Source organism: Brassica napus, chromosome C4 (assembly GCF_020379485.1).
Source record: "Brassica napus cultivar Da-Ae chromosome C4, Da-Ae, whole genome shotgun sequence".
Classification (NCBI taxonomy): domain Eukaryota; kingdom Viridiplantae; phylum Streptophyta; class Magnoliopsida; order Brassicales; family Brassicaceae; genus Brassica; species Brassica napus.
In genome coordinates, this window is record NC_063447.1 from 16,519,718 (window position 1) to 16,533,035 (window position 13,318).

Sequence of the window (13,318 nt, forward strand, 5' to 3'; positions counted from 1 at the left end):
TTAGCTTTTTTGCTCTCTTTTATCCTTTCAGCAAGTCATAAAAGACCTTTGGTCCCCACATGTTCCCCCCAGAGCTTCTGATAATTAATTAGTTACAAATATTAAGAGGTTTACGTCAGTTATATAGATTCGGTCCCTGTGTCTCTTCTTAAGAAAACTGATCGAGATCTTGCTTTTCACATTACTTTTAGGCTTTTCTTGGTCACTGTCCTGATAAGGCGGAACGGTATAAAAGCTCACTGTAGCTCGTTGTAGCTCGTTGTAGCTACGGTCTGAAGCAAGACTTACTAGTTTAATTGGTAAAGTTTATTCATTATAGGAGGTTTCAGTTGTCAATGAAGCTTTGGTAACTTTTATGTCTAAGGAGCATAAGGAATATGTTGGTTTTTTGGTGTGAGTTATTCATTACTAGTATTACCTCCCGATGCACGGTAATTGTCACTGTTTTCCAAATTATACAATTATAAAATTGTAATGACTATCAAAATATCAAAATACATTATTATTTTAGACACATATTTTTTAAATCTATCACATTGCCACATAAACTTAGAAGTAGCTGCATTTACATAAAGCGATTATAAAAACTAAAACTGTTATATGATTCTTTTGAGATATGTATACATCATACATGTTTGAAAATTTGTTTTATACAAAAAAAAAAGAGATATGTACCTACTTAAAATATGGTATGAAATATTAAATTTGAACATTTTGTTTTACTCTTGTAAATAATACTTTTAAAAATATAAATCTCTTTACTTTAATGTAAGAAACATAAACAGTAAAATTATTGACCAAAAAGAAAAACAAAATATAATAGAAAAATAAAAATTGAAAATGTTTTATTATCTGAAATCCACCAGAAATATTTTTTAAGGGCTAAACCAACATAAAGATTAAAAAAAAAACAATAGAAGAATCAAAGATGACTAAACCTACCAAATGAACATTAACATACTTAGTTTTACCCTAGTAATTGAGCATCAAACATGGAAAATATATAAATACTAATAACTATAGTACCATCAAAAGTACATTATCCATGGAAAGTTGGTCTTAAAATTTACTAAGAAAACATAATGAATCACTAAAAATGTTTTTTCTATATGCATGTTGTGGGAGTAAGATTAGTGGTTAAATATATAAAATTATAGATTTCATATAACATATTTAATCTATAAATGTATGTAAAATGTGATTAAATCTCATAAATGAATATTTACCTACACACAAACTTTCATATTGAAATATTTATCTGCAGAAAACTTCATTGGTATATTACTATATTTAACACAATGTAAAATAATATATACATAAATACTAAGTAAATAAACTGGATTTTCTCTCCCGATAGAGCTTCACATTTGTATTAGTAGAAATTACTCACACTCTCTTTTCTCTAATTCCCTTTTAATTTTTGTATCAGTTTATGTTTCACAAAGCTTGAATTCTATATCCTTGCTATATAAGCAATTTATAAAAAGCTGATATTAATCTATTCAAAAAAAATTTAAACATTATAATTTTACCTTTTTTCTGAGAGAAATTGAGAATAACTTTTTTTTGTTGAAAATAACATCTGATGGTAATACTCTGTGAAACAAAGCTCTGATTTTCCACCATTTATATTCTGATAAAATTGTCTACTTGAATCATACATATAGAATCATAGGAAATTGTTTTCAGAAAAAGAGTGGAATGGATTTGAATAAAGATCTCTTCCACACTCAAAACTTATAGAAAACGATAATGAAATTTATTTAGGAGAAGAAGAAGGAGAAAAAAATATAGAAAATAATTGTTGATTGAATGTTTGTAAAAAAAACAGTTGAGTTAGGAATTAATGAATTGTTCTTCTTAGAACGTGATGGTTGGTAGTTTGAGAAAGAATAGGAGATATAATTTTTGCAGTTACAAAAGTATAATTTTGATTTTTTTAAATTTTATAAAAAATTACACATGTCAAAATTTTATTGCTTGAGTGACTTGTGCTTTAGTATATAAGGGATACGAGGTTCCTACTTCCTAGCGTTGACATTTTTTTCTGTTTTAGGTTTGAGTTTCTTTATCCTGTTATTGCGGTTTCGATTGTTTCTTCTTCTGTTTCTCAATTTTTTATGTTATGGCTTATTTTCAAAAAAAATCTATTTCTTTTTATTCCTTTTAATTATAATCCGGGTTCTCAGACCGCAGATCCTGGAGGCCAGGGACAACCCGGACAAGTATCGGTTGTTCAATCCCTTTCTAACGGAAATTTACACAAGGAACTGGACTTCTACAAAATCACTAAGCTAACTCCGCGTTGGTGGAAATCTATTTCTTCCGTCAGCTTTTTATATTTTTTATCGTTTCAATAAGTATCCCGAAGTGAAAAATGACTTTGCGAGAAATGCATCATAAATTTGTGGTTGATTTAGTGTAATGAAAAATCCTAGAATTCTGTAAAGGGCTTATTTGCCAAATAACAAAAAAAATTGAGAAATTAGATTTTGGGAGAAAGAGAGAGAGTAAAGAGAAATAGAAAGAGAAAATAGGTGAGAGAGTGAGGTTTTGGTTATTTAGTGAATTATACTCCTTCAGTTTCGATTTAATTGTCATAGGAAAAATTTTCGTTTCAAAATAAGTGTCGTTTTAAAGTTTCAATGCAAAATTTATTAATAAGATTCTCCACTTTATTTTTCTATTAGTTGAAATATAGTTAGATGTATAGGTAATTGTGTTTTTATTTTGGAAATATACAAAATCATATGTTTTCTTAATCTTATGCATAAACCTAAAACGATAATTAAAATCAAACGGATGGAATAGTTTTTTTAGTGTTATTGGGCCTAATTTCCCTTCCTTAAATCTATGAGGTTTTCTTCTATAAACATGTTGATCCGGAAGGAACAAACAAACAAATATCATAAAAGTAATAAAATATCTTGACTCCATCCTTCTCCCAGTTTAATTGTCTTAGAATATGAAAAAGATTTTAGTAGCAATAAGTTTGTTGCATTCAAACCGATATTTTCAAGATATGAGATAGTGATGCTTCTTCTCACATAATCCGTTGAGGAAAGCAAATAAAACTTTCTCAAAAGGTCCAAAAAATGTAATGGACCACCCTGGTCGTGGAAAACGTCGACGAGGCCCAGGGTCATCTCAGTAGTAGGTGGTTAAGAGTGTGTCTCTTCTGCTTTTTTTCTTTATAACTTCTATGTTGACTAATGACTATCACCTAAAAGTCATATTGTTGTAACTTTTCAGAATTTTACAGAAATTTCAACAATAAATAGTACAAATTTATAATAGTGTAAGTTCTAGAATGAAAATGCAATCTGTCTTTGAATAATGCATATTGAAGATGCTTGTGGCGTTAATTTTTAGAGACGAACAAAAAACATTGTTGAAAAGTTGGTCTTTGTTGGGTTCCACGTCGTTCACGTGTTCACACCACAATAGTGGAAACAAACTGAGAGGAATACGCCAAATTATTCCTCAAAAACGAAACAAAATACATCAAAGTATCTGAAACTAGAATTACACGAAATACTTTTTCAATGCACCAAAACACTAGTCATTTGTCATTTAGTAAAGAAAATGTTTTCTTTTTCCTGTCAAATAATTTTGTAGCCATATATATGAATGAGCAAATGAAGTAGAAATATACGATAAACAGTATTCACCGCAACAGAGTCATCGTATCAAAGGGTCAGAGGGCTCTCTTGATTACCCTCTCAATTTCCTTTGTACTCTATTCTTACCTCTGATAGTTTAGACTCTATGATTGGTCTGCGAAAAAGTATTTGGGAGCCGAATGTAACTTCAAATCACATGCTTCCTTTCTTCTAACTCTGTTTTGATTTGTGAGCCGATTCACTCCAAATTATATCCTCTGTATAGTTACTTTAAACTGTTTATATTTGTGTCCAACATTCTTATTGTTATAATCATATAGAGTAGAAGTTACTAGTTATCTTTCTCACGAGTGACTATATCGGAGAAATTAGTCACTTACACTACATTTATACACGAAGGGAGATATAAGGGTTTGTACACCATATAATTATTTGGTTGGTTACTGCAATTATTTCTAGAGTTAGAACTAAAACTTTGCATAATATCCTAAAGCATAATAAGCATGTGTATTCATGTAATGATAATCGATCAGTTTTTAATTTATTTAAACCATAGAGAATACACAAAACCTTAAGAAATGTTGGTTTCCAATCAACTCTCAAAATGCATTTGCTCTTTCCCTGAAATCGAAATTGGGGAAACCATGTTTTACAGTCTTATTTCCACAAAATCCAACGACGAAAATCTAGCAATTGAGAGAAATCAGTATCGAAGAGACAGATAGTCAAAGATGTACAATGGTGAAGTCTGATAGTAAAGAGAAACAACTAGAAATAATACAGGACCATGACAAAGCGTGGGGAATATAAACAACTGATGGAAGGGTTATGCCTAAATGCTTCAGTCTGCATCTATGTTGAATCTCATCTCGTGAGATTGTAAAGATCACCAATCACCGGAAAAGGATGTCTAGTGACATCAAAAAAAGGCTTTTCAAAACTGCAGTTTGATCTTTGGTCCGCTTAGTAACCCATTCTTGAGTATTCAATTTTTTGAGATGTGGAAATATCAAAGAAACTCCACAATCTCCAAAACAAGATCAAACGAAAGTCACATCATTCAAAAGTAGAATGTCAAAAGTTGGATTGGTCTGAAAGACTCCGTATCAAAGTCGAAAGTTTAGATAAAGACTTTGTTCTAGTTAAAAGTTTAGATGAAGACTTTGTGCTGCTCTGAAGATACTAGTCATTATGTATTTCCATCGTCATCAACAATAATAGATGGTATAGGCACACTCTAATCTTCTGGTATGATTTTGAAGAAAACTCATAAACATCTGCTATTGGCTCAAAAAACCCCATGTCCTGACCTCTTTTTGAACCCTTTTCTATTAGTTCCTTCAACTCGCTCAGCCGGTAAAACTTTTGGATGATAGGACTCTGAACAATCACTTTTACAAATACATAAGAGGGTATGTTTAAGCTTCTCAGTTTACAGAAGAACAAATAAATGATCAAAATCTCTACAAGATTGTGCTGAGTAAAAGCTAAGCTTAATCATAAAAAACGACCAACATTCTAGCTGAGTTAAAGGTAAGCCTAATCATAAGCGTACACACGAGGTCGAACTATACACACTCAACTAATCAGAAAATGTAACACGATAACATTTGAGAATCTTGCTTTTGGATAGAGCATAAATGATGTGATTCATGAGGTCGAGTTAACATCCATTGCTTTTAGCCTCTAATCTTGATTTTCTGAATTTTTTTTACAGATTTCTGAGACATACCATCGCTTTTAGCCTCTAATCTTACAATACTAAAAGGAGAATAAGTTCAAAGGAGAGGCATGCCACGTCATTTAAAAAAATCGTCCAATAGGAGCTTCCCATTTTGCCACGTCACATAGTTTGGTCCATTGAAGAGAGTAACTGGGCTTCACGTTTGTCTCTTAAAAACAAATAATGACCCATTATCCAGTCCAGTTTAAAAAACCTCCTCTCCTATCAATCGATGAATCCAAATACTCTTCATTCCCTCTTCCCCATTTCCGATCTCAGCAATCACCGTTACCGCGAATCCCCTTCTCATCAATCAATGTTCCTCTTTAATCTCTTCTTGATGGTTTCGTTCCTATTATATAAGTCGCTTCATCTAAATCTAAATCTAGACAAAACCTAAAACCTCCCCTTACAAAACTACATCTACGGCGATGGAATGGAGGTAGTATAATATCATCATGTAGACATATAACACAGTTTATACTGCGTGGATTTTGATGTCCCTCTTCAACTTCCTACCTCTGAACGAGTGATTTCTCACACCCACACGACAAGCACAAGTGGCTACAAAGAACGTCATCGGAACACATTTTCCATCGGTATATGAGAACATTGTGTTATCCACTCATTGATTTGGGTCTCTCAGTGTTATGTTCTGATAGTTTTTCCTATCTTTCTTAACACTCACTCGGCATAAAGTTTTGGCAGAATTTCTAATGTTTTCTTTACAGCCAAGAAATCATGGCAAGCTCAAGCTCGGCTCTTAATTACGAGATTACTGTGTTTCTTGGTGCTTACTTATATTGGTTCTTTTTCTTCATGATCAGTTGTGGCTTTCAAATATAGATGAGTGTTGCCTAATGTTTTTGTTCTACACTTATGGTGTGCAGTTTACCTAGACTGACTTAGCTGAAGCTATTGGTGCTTCCCTCCTTCAGTCAATAGATGGTTACATGTTTATTAGGGATCAGTACGTCTGCTACAAATTTTAGACTTTCTCTAACCGATCTTTTTTATTCTGTATGGTTTATTTGGTAAGTAAAATGTAGAGTAGTGCAGAAAAATAGGAAAATATGAATAATATTTTAGTGTTTGTCAATCCTTTTTTAATCTCTATCTGCTTTTCAGATTATGACCGAGGAGATTAAAACCGGTGCATGTCTAAATTGTTTATGGATTACCAAGCACATGAGTTTAGAGTATTGGCAAACTCCAGTGGTACATGCATAGTACATGGTGGGTTCACGTACTTGGAGTATTTGCTCTTATCTCTCAGTTTCCTTAGCCAGTTAGTACAAATGACTACCAAAATTGTCATAGACATTTGGTGAAGCTAAGACAACGTGAATGTGATCAATAAACAAAATATTTTTGGTTTTCTGTCTCTTTGCTATCACTTTTTTGTCATTATTTGGTTGATTTTACTTCTGATCACATCTGTTTTGGCTCTAAGATGTATTGCCAATGAGTTTACAATTTATTATGTACACACAATATCTTCCATGTGTTACTCTCATTCGTCAAATCATTATTATTTGGACTGCATTGTTTTTATTGATGTTGTTTATCTTTTTTATAGTGGCAGATGAGATACATGGATACACCAACCAGCAACGTTTGTATCATCAGGTACCACATGAATATGAACTGATTTGATATTGCTTTCAGAAACATAAAATAAATAGCTAAAACAAACAAATATCTTCCATGTGTTACTCTCATTAAGCATTGTCATTTCTGATTAGCTGATATATATCCACATACAACAATCATGTCATTGGTTCTTTCCAAGATCTGGTCTATCTTAAGAGTTTAGTTGCATCTTTACTACAATAAATACATATGGTCTGAATTAGCTGAAGATGATGATATAACTGATTATTACTTATTTTCTTGGTTTCTAACAATTTTGTTACTGAGCTTCTTTCTTAGATTATGCATTGTAAAAAATGCTTAACTAAACACTATTGGTCTCCTTTTCCGAAAAGAATACTGATGATGTTCTATGAAACATTAATAAAGCAAGAAAAACTATCACTATATTCAGAATTTATATTGATCAATTCCTTAATTCCTACATATATATTCTCTGTTGCAGTTTTTTTTTACCATTTGAGATTTTTCTTTGTTGGGAATAGATTCAACTATAAGCTTATGTTTCCACCAAGATGCGAGTCTATATTGGCAGTAGAGAGACCAGGAAGAGAGTCATACATTGGCAGTAGAGAGGAATAAGAAAATGAGTTGGGTGGACGCTAAAAGAGATTGCTATGTTGTACATGAAGTCTATTTTCATGAAATATGGCAATAACAGGAGGGGTGTCCTTTGGATTTGGGATTTTGGACGAGTACATAGCAAATGAGAAAGTATGGCGTTTTTTCTTTGAATTTTTTTTTCGAAGAGCTCTTGATCAAATGGTGTGAACACTTAGCTTGATTCTTTTGCCACTTAATCTATGCTACGTATGACCTTCCTTCTTTAAGTTTGTCATGTAAGCTGTGTAACAAACACTAGCCATAAGCCTAACTAACTTTTTCTATAGGAAAAGGTATTTTTATATTTTCCTATATTGTGTGGGTGGAAAGAAGCAATTCAGTATTTGTTTGAGTATTTGTTTTTTCAAAACACAGGATTTTTTTTTGGTCGATAACATTTTATTTAATGAACTTTTTACATAATTTATGCATTTAATAATTTGTGTTATAATATGTTTGGTGGAAATACTGAGGTGAAGAGAAAGATCAAGAAATATGTTGGCGGCATATGTTAAACCAATCTTTCTCTCCCTTTGAACAAAAAAGAATATTGAGCATCTTTCATAAGATTTTTTTTTCTTAAGCTATACCTATGGGCTATGGGGGTTTGATGTAATGCCTGCAGTGTGAAGACTGCATTCATCCATCATCTTCTTAAACTTAATTGGTATCATTTGGTGCGACAGAAGCACCTTTTTCTTGGGCTTCTTTAGCAGTAGTATATTCTTCTAGCTTCATACAAGCAGTGCTGCAAATACAGAATAGTGTACGAAGATATATCATGCTTCAACCCAAATTTAAATATATCATCAAAGTGTCATCATATTAAACACAGAGAGACGATGATAATATCATACCCCTTTCGGAGGTTAGCTCTTGCCAATGTGGGATCTAATTTGATGGCTTTCTTATCCGCAAAGCTTCTGCTCATGGAGAACAACAATTAAGCAATTCAGACAAACCCCTCTAAGGGACAATGTTTAATCTGCTTTCGATAAAAATCGAATCTTACCATATAAGAAGCAAAACTCATGCAAAAGATGAGTTTGACAATGGCAGAGGGAAGAGATAGACATGTGGGGTTAGTAAACAGCCCAGCCAAACTTGGAGAAACAGAAGGCAACGATAACCTAAAGCCTGAAACTAATTTATTGACAACAAACAGTTTAATTATAAATTAGTTTATTAAAATGTTATAGTTTACTTATTATAAGACATTTGAACATTTAACTAAAGAAATAACATAAAAAAAACTCTGAAGTATTACCTATTTACAATTTAAACCCTCAAATTTTTTGGCTAGCACTTTTGATTTTCAGATTGACATTTATATCATTAAAACTTTCAATCTAACTTATTTGTTCATCAAATAAAAAATTGACATGTTGTACAGATAAAAATAATGATATGTTAGTGATTTTCCAAAAAATAATTATTTAATTATAAAATAAATAAAATTAAATAATATAGAAAATTAAATAAAAATTAGAAAACTAAAAAAAATTCAGAAAATTAAAAAAAATCAGCTAATTAAAAAATAAATAATTAATTAGAAATTCCGAAAATTAAATTAAAATCAGAAAATAAATAAAATTAAATTAAATTAAATTAAATATATCAAAATGAAAAATGAAAATTTAGAAAATTCAAAAAAATTAGAAAATTCAAAATATCAAAATATCCTTTTTAATTAAAAAAAATCTTTAAAATTACAAGATTGCTTTATAAAACTGACATATCATCATTGACAATAAAAATTTCAAATATATCACTGTTAAAAGTGATGGTTTCTCATATAACCATTAACAATGATGGTTTTTGACATATATTCAACGATAATTTTTGACATCATCATTTAAAATGAAGTTAAATATGTTAATAACGACATTTTTAACAACCATCATTATCAACATAATAATATAATTATTACTTTGAACTTTTTTTATGTGAGTTTTGATATTCGAAAAATAAATATTTATAAAACTATAATACTAATTTTATGTTTGAAATTTTTGAGAGAAAAAACTAAGAATATATTTTCTGAATATTAATTTCTAAAATAATAAATATAATATAATTTATTAGCTCTAAAAGAATGAATAAACTAAACTTATGAACATAGTGTTAATGTCAAAAAAATTTGATTATTCAAATGAAGTCTATCAACAGAACCAAGTAAAATACGATGAGAAACTATCACATATCATTTTTTATCAAAGAGAATTATTATTTATGTGAAAAAACAATTATTTTGTAAAATTTAAAAGGATAAATATAAATAATTAATCCGTGCATAGCGCGGAAACGTACCTAGTATATTTAACTTGGCCATGATATATAGCCTCTAATATATTTAACATCTATTGCTTTTAGCCTCTAATATATTTAACTTGGCCATGATATATATTTCTATAATTCTAAAATCACCTATGTCAAAATTTAATTTAAATGTGTTATTTATTTTTGATTCACCTTTACCAGTTTTTTCTCGAACTTCTTAACCAAGTCATTACTTTAGTTGTTGCATGAATACGGTTCCTCTTTTCCAATTTTGATTTTTCTAATTGTAGGATTAGCAGAAGTAAAAAAATATGAGTTTTAAAAATTATTTCATCATCAATCAAAAACATCTGAATAGAAACAATCTTTTTAAGCTATTTTATTCCAAAACTTCATGATGTTTATTTTGATCATGCATATATCTTAAGAAAAAGATCTGAATAGAAACAATCTTTTTAAGCTATTTTATTCCAAAACTTCATGATGTTTATTTTGATCATGCATATATCTAAAGAAGAACGAAATTCTTCTAATGGAAGCCATAGAAGTTGTTTTCCTACAAAGGAAATGATTTTTTTTTTAATGAACGATGGATGATTGACTTATAGTTTATATTTACGTCGATAGTTTAACAGTTTAGATTTATGAGAAGCAGTTATTTATTTATGATTTTGGAGGCATCAAATAGTATTAGGATCAATAATTTATAATATAAAAAAAAAAGAAAATTGCAATAAATTGTGCGGATATTTTTTGTAGAAATAAAAAGTTGTATAACTATCAAAAGGTATAATCACATAGTTTTCCTCTAATATCCTAAGAATTTTTTAAAATATAAATAAATTTTTTAAAACTGGAACTTATATTAAAGAAAAATTCGTTTTTATTTAATCACATATGTCAAATATATTAAACAATTTTATTTTAATAGTAAAACTATTTCTTTTCATAAATTCATAACAATATGGTTTTAAAAACGAAAATCAAACGAAAATATTTATAAATATTGTCTTTTATATGAAACTTCTTTTTGATGACAATTTAGTTATAAAAGGAATGTATTAATAAAAAGAAAAAAAGTAAAATATTGATAATGGCAGTTATAATAATAAACTCAATTCATTAAGGATAGTAATAACCCAGCATAATCTGGTTTTATTAATAAAAATGAAAATAAAATAGAAAATAATTATAGATATTGCCTTTTATATGAAATTCTTTTTAATAAAAAATTGGTTATAAGAGGAATGTACTAATAAAAGATCTTAATAATAACAATTATATATTAAACTCAGTTTATTAAGGGTATCAATTTAATAAACCATCGTGAAAATTGACGTGAGCGCGCAAGGTTGAAGAGTTACTTCACAAATAATATTATAGAGGTTATAACAACATTGATTCAAATATAGACAGTCTTGCACGCAGTGAAAAGAAGCAATCATCGTTTGTTGTCCATATGGATGCAAAGATACAATTTGATTGACAGAGTCTATATGATTCTGTTTATGTTGTTGACAAAAAAAAGAAAAACAACTTTGATTTTATCTTAGCGAATTAACCAACAAAGAAATTGGGAATTTCATGTTTACCACTTTCATGGTAACATTATTCATCTTTACTACCACTAAAAAGAAATTTTCAAAAAATATATTTTTCATTAATTGGCAAAAGACTCTTATACTCTTGTTCTCTATATATATAATAAATAATTATTTAAATAAAAAATAAAAATAAATAAATTATGTTTTCGAATTATACTTTTTCAAATTCTAACTTTTTATAAAAAAATTTGAATTTCTTTTTTGATTTTTTTTTTCAAAATTTCTTTTTGAAAATCAAATTGTGTGAAACTATTTTTATATTTTTTAAAGTATTTATTTATATATTTATTAGAATCTTAAATTTCACATTCCAAAAATCCTACCCCAACCCTCAAGTCTAAACTCTATTCTAGATTATTTAATCTTAGTGATATAAATGTTTTTTCCTCTCGGTTAAAAGTGACGGTAAAAGTGCAGTATTCGTGTCAATTTTCCACAGAGAAAAAGAAACATGTGTTTTGAGAGAAAAGGAAACACCAATAGCTGTTTTCTTATAAATAGGTGTCGTAAGGGACAACGATCCAATAACTGCGAAACACTTTGTTCATTCAATCGTTCTGTGTGCTCTGAAGATAATTATGGGAGAACGCAAAGTCCCAAACAAGTATATTCCGCCAGATTTTGATCCGAAGAAGATACCTCGTCTCCGTAAACCGAACAACCAGCAAAAGAAGATTTGATTTAAGTTACCGGTTCGTATTCGTTGTAACACATGTGGTAATTACATGTCGGAAGGCACTAAATTCAATTGCCGTGAAGATGAAGTCATCAACGAGACGTACCTAGGGATTAAAATCCACAGGTTTTACATCAAGTGCACCAACTGCTCGGCAGATGTGACAATTAAAACCGATTCAAAGAACTCGGGTTATATTGTCGAATCAGGTGCAGTTGGAGTTTATAATGGACTCGAGGAAGAGGAGAAGCATGAGGTAGCTGAAAACGCCTTGGAGTCGTTAGAGAAGAGAACTAAGGTATCTAAAAGAGAGATTGAAGTTATGGCTGCGCTTGATGAGATGAAGTCTATGAAGTCTAGAAGAGCCTCGGTGAGCTTAGACTCACTGCTTGAGGCTTTGAATAGAAGAAAGAAACTAAAAGAAGAGAACGTGGAGGAAGAATTGCTCATTAAGTCTATAAAATTTGGTACGAGGACTAGGATTGATGAAGAGAAAAACGATGAGGTTTTGGATGAGAAGAAGACGAAGAAGCCTAAGAGACGTGTTAACTGTACATCTCCCATTCAAATATCTTCCGTTCGCATAGTCTCGAAGAAGACTGCAAAGGTAACAAGGGGACTCGACTCTCTGTGTCACAACTACGGCTCAGACAGCGATGAGGAGAAATAAATCCGTTTTTTTTATATAGCTAAGGTTTTTTTTATATTTTTTTTGTCAACCTATTAAGCCATTATATTAAAACCAGCCTATTACATTGTTTTGTATATTACATCTGGCTTTCCTAGCTAATTCATCAACCAAACTTAGTCTACTTCTTCGAACATAAGAAAAAGTGAACTCATTTGCTTTGGAAGCTTCCACGATGTTCTGTATCATGGAGATACACTCCGTGTTACGGACTTTAGTGATGGTTGCTGCAGTATTATACTGGTTCAACTCATCCACAAGTGATTTACAATCACTTATAAAGTTAACTCAGCTTAAAAGCAAGTCTTCTCATTTGCTGTACTGCCATGAGTAATGCCATTGTTTCTGCTTCTCTTGGTGTGTTTGTTGGGTTGATTGAGGAGGATCTTTGTAGGTGCTGAGTGCCTTCATTGCTGTATAAGGGCCAGCCAACACCTGCAACCTCCTTTTCATCTTTCCAAAAAGCAT

At 30.4% G+C, this 13,318-nt stretch overlaps 1 pseudogene; it reads left to right on the forward strand.

The window, feature by feature from the left end:
* Window positions 1–11,820: 11,820 nt before the first annotated feature.
* Window positions 11,821–13,318, forward strand: LOC106414793 (annotated as a pseudogene).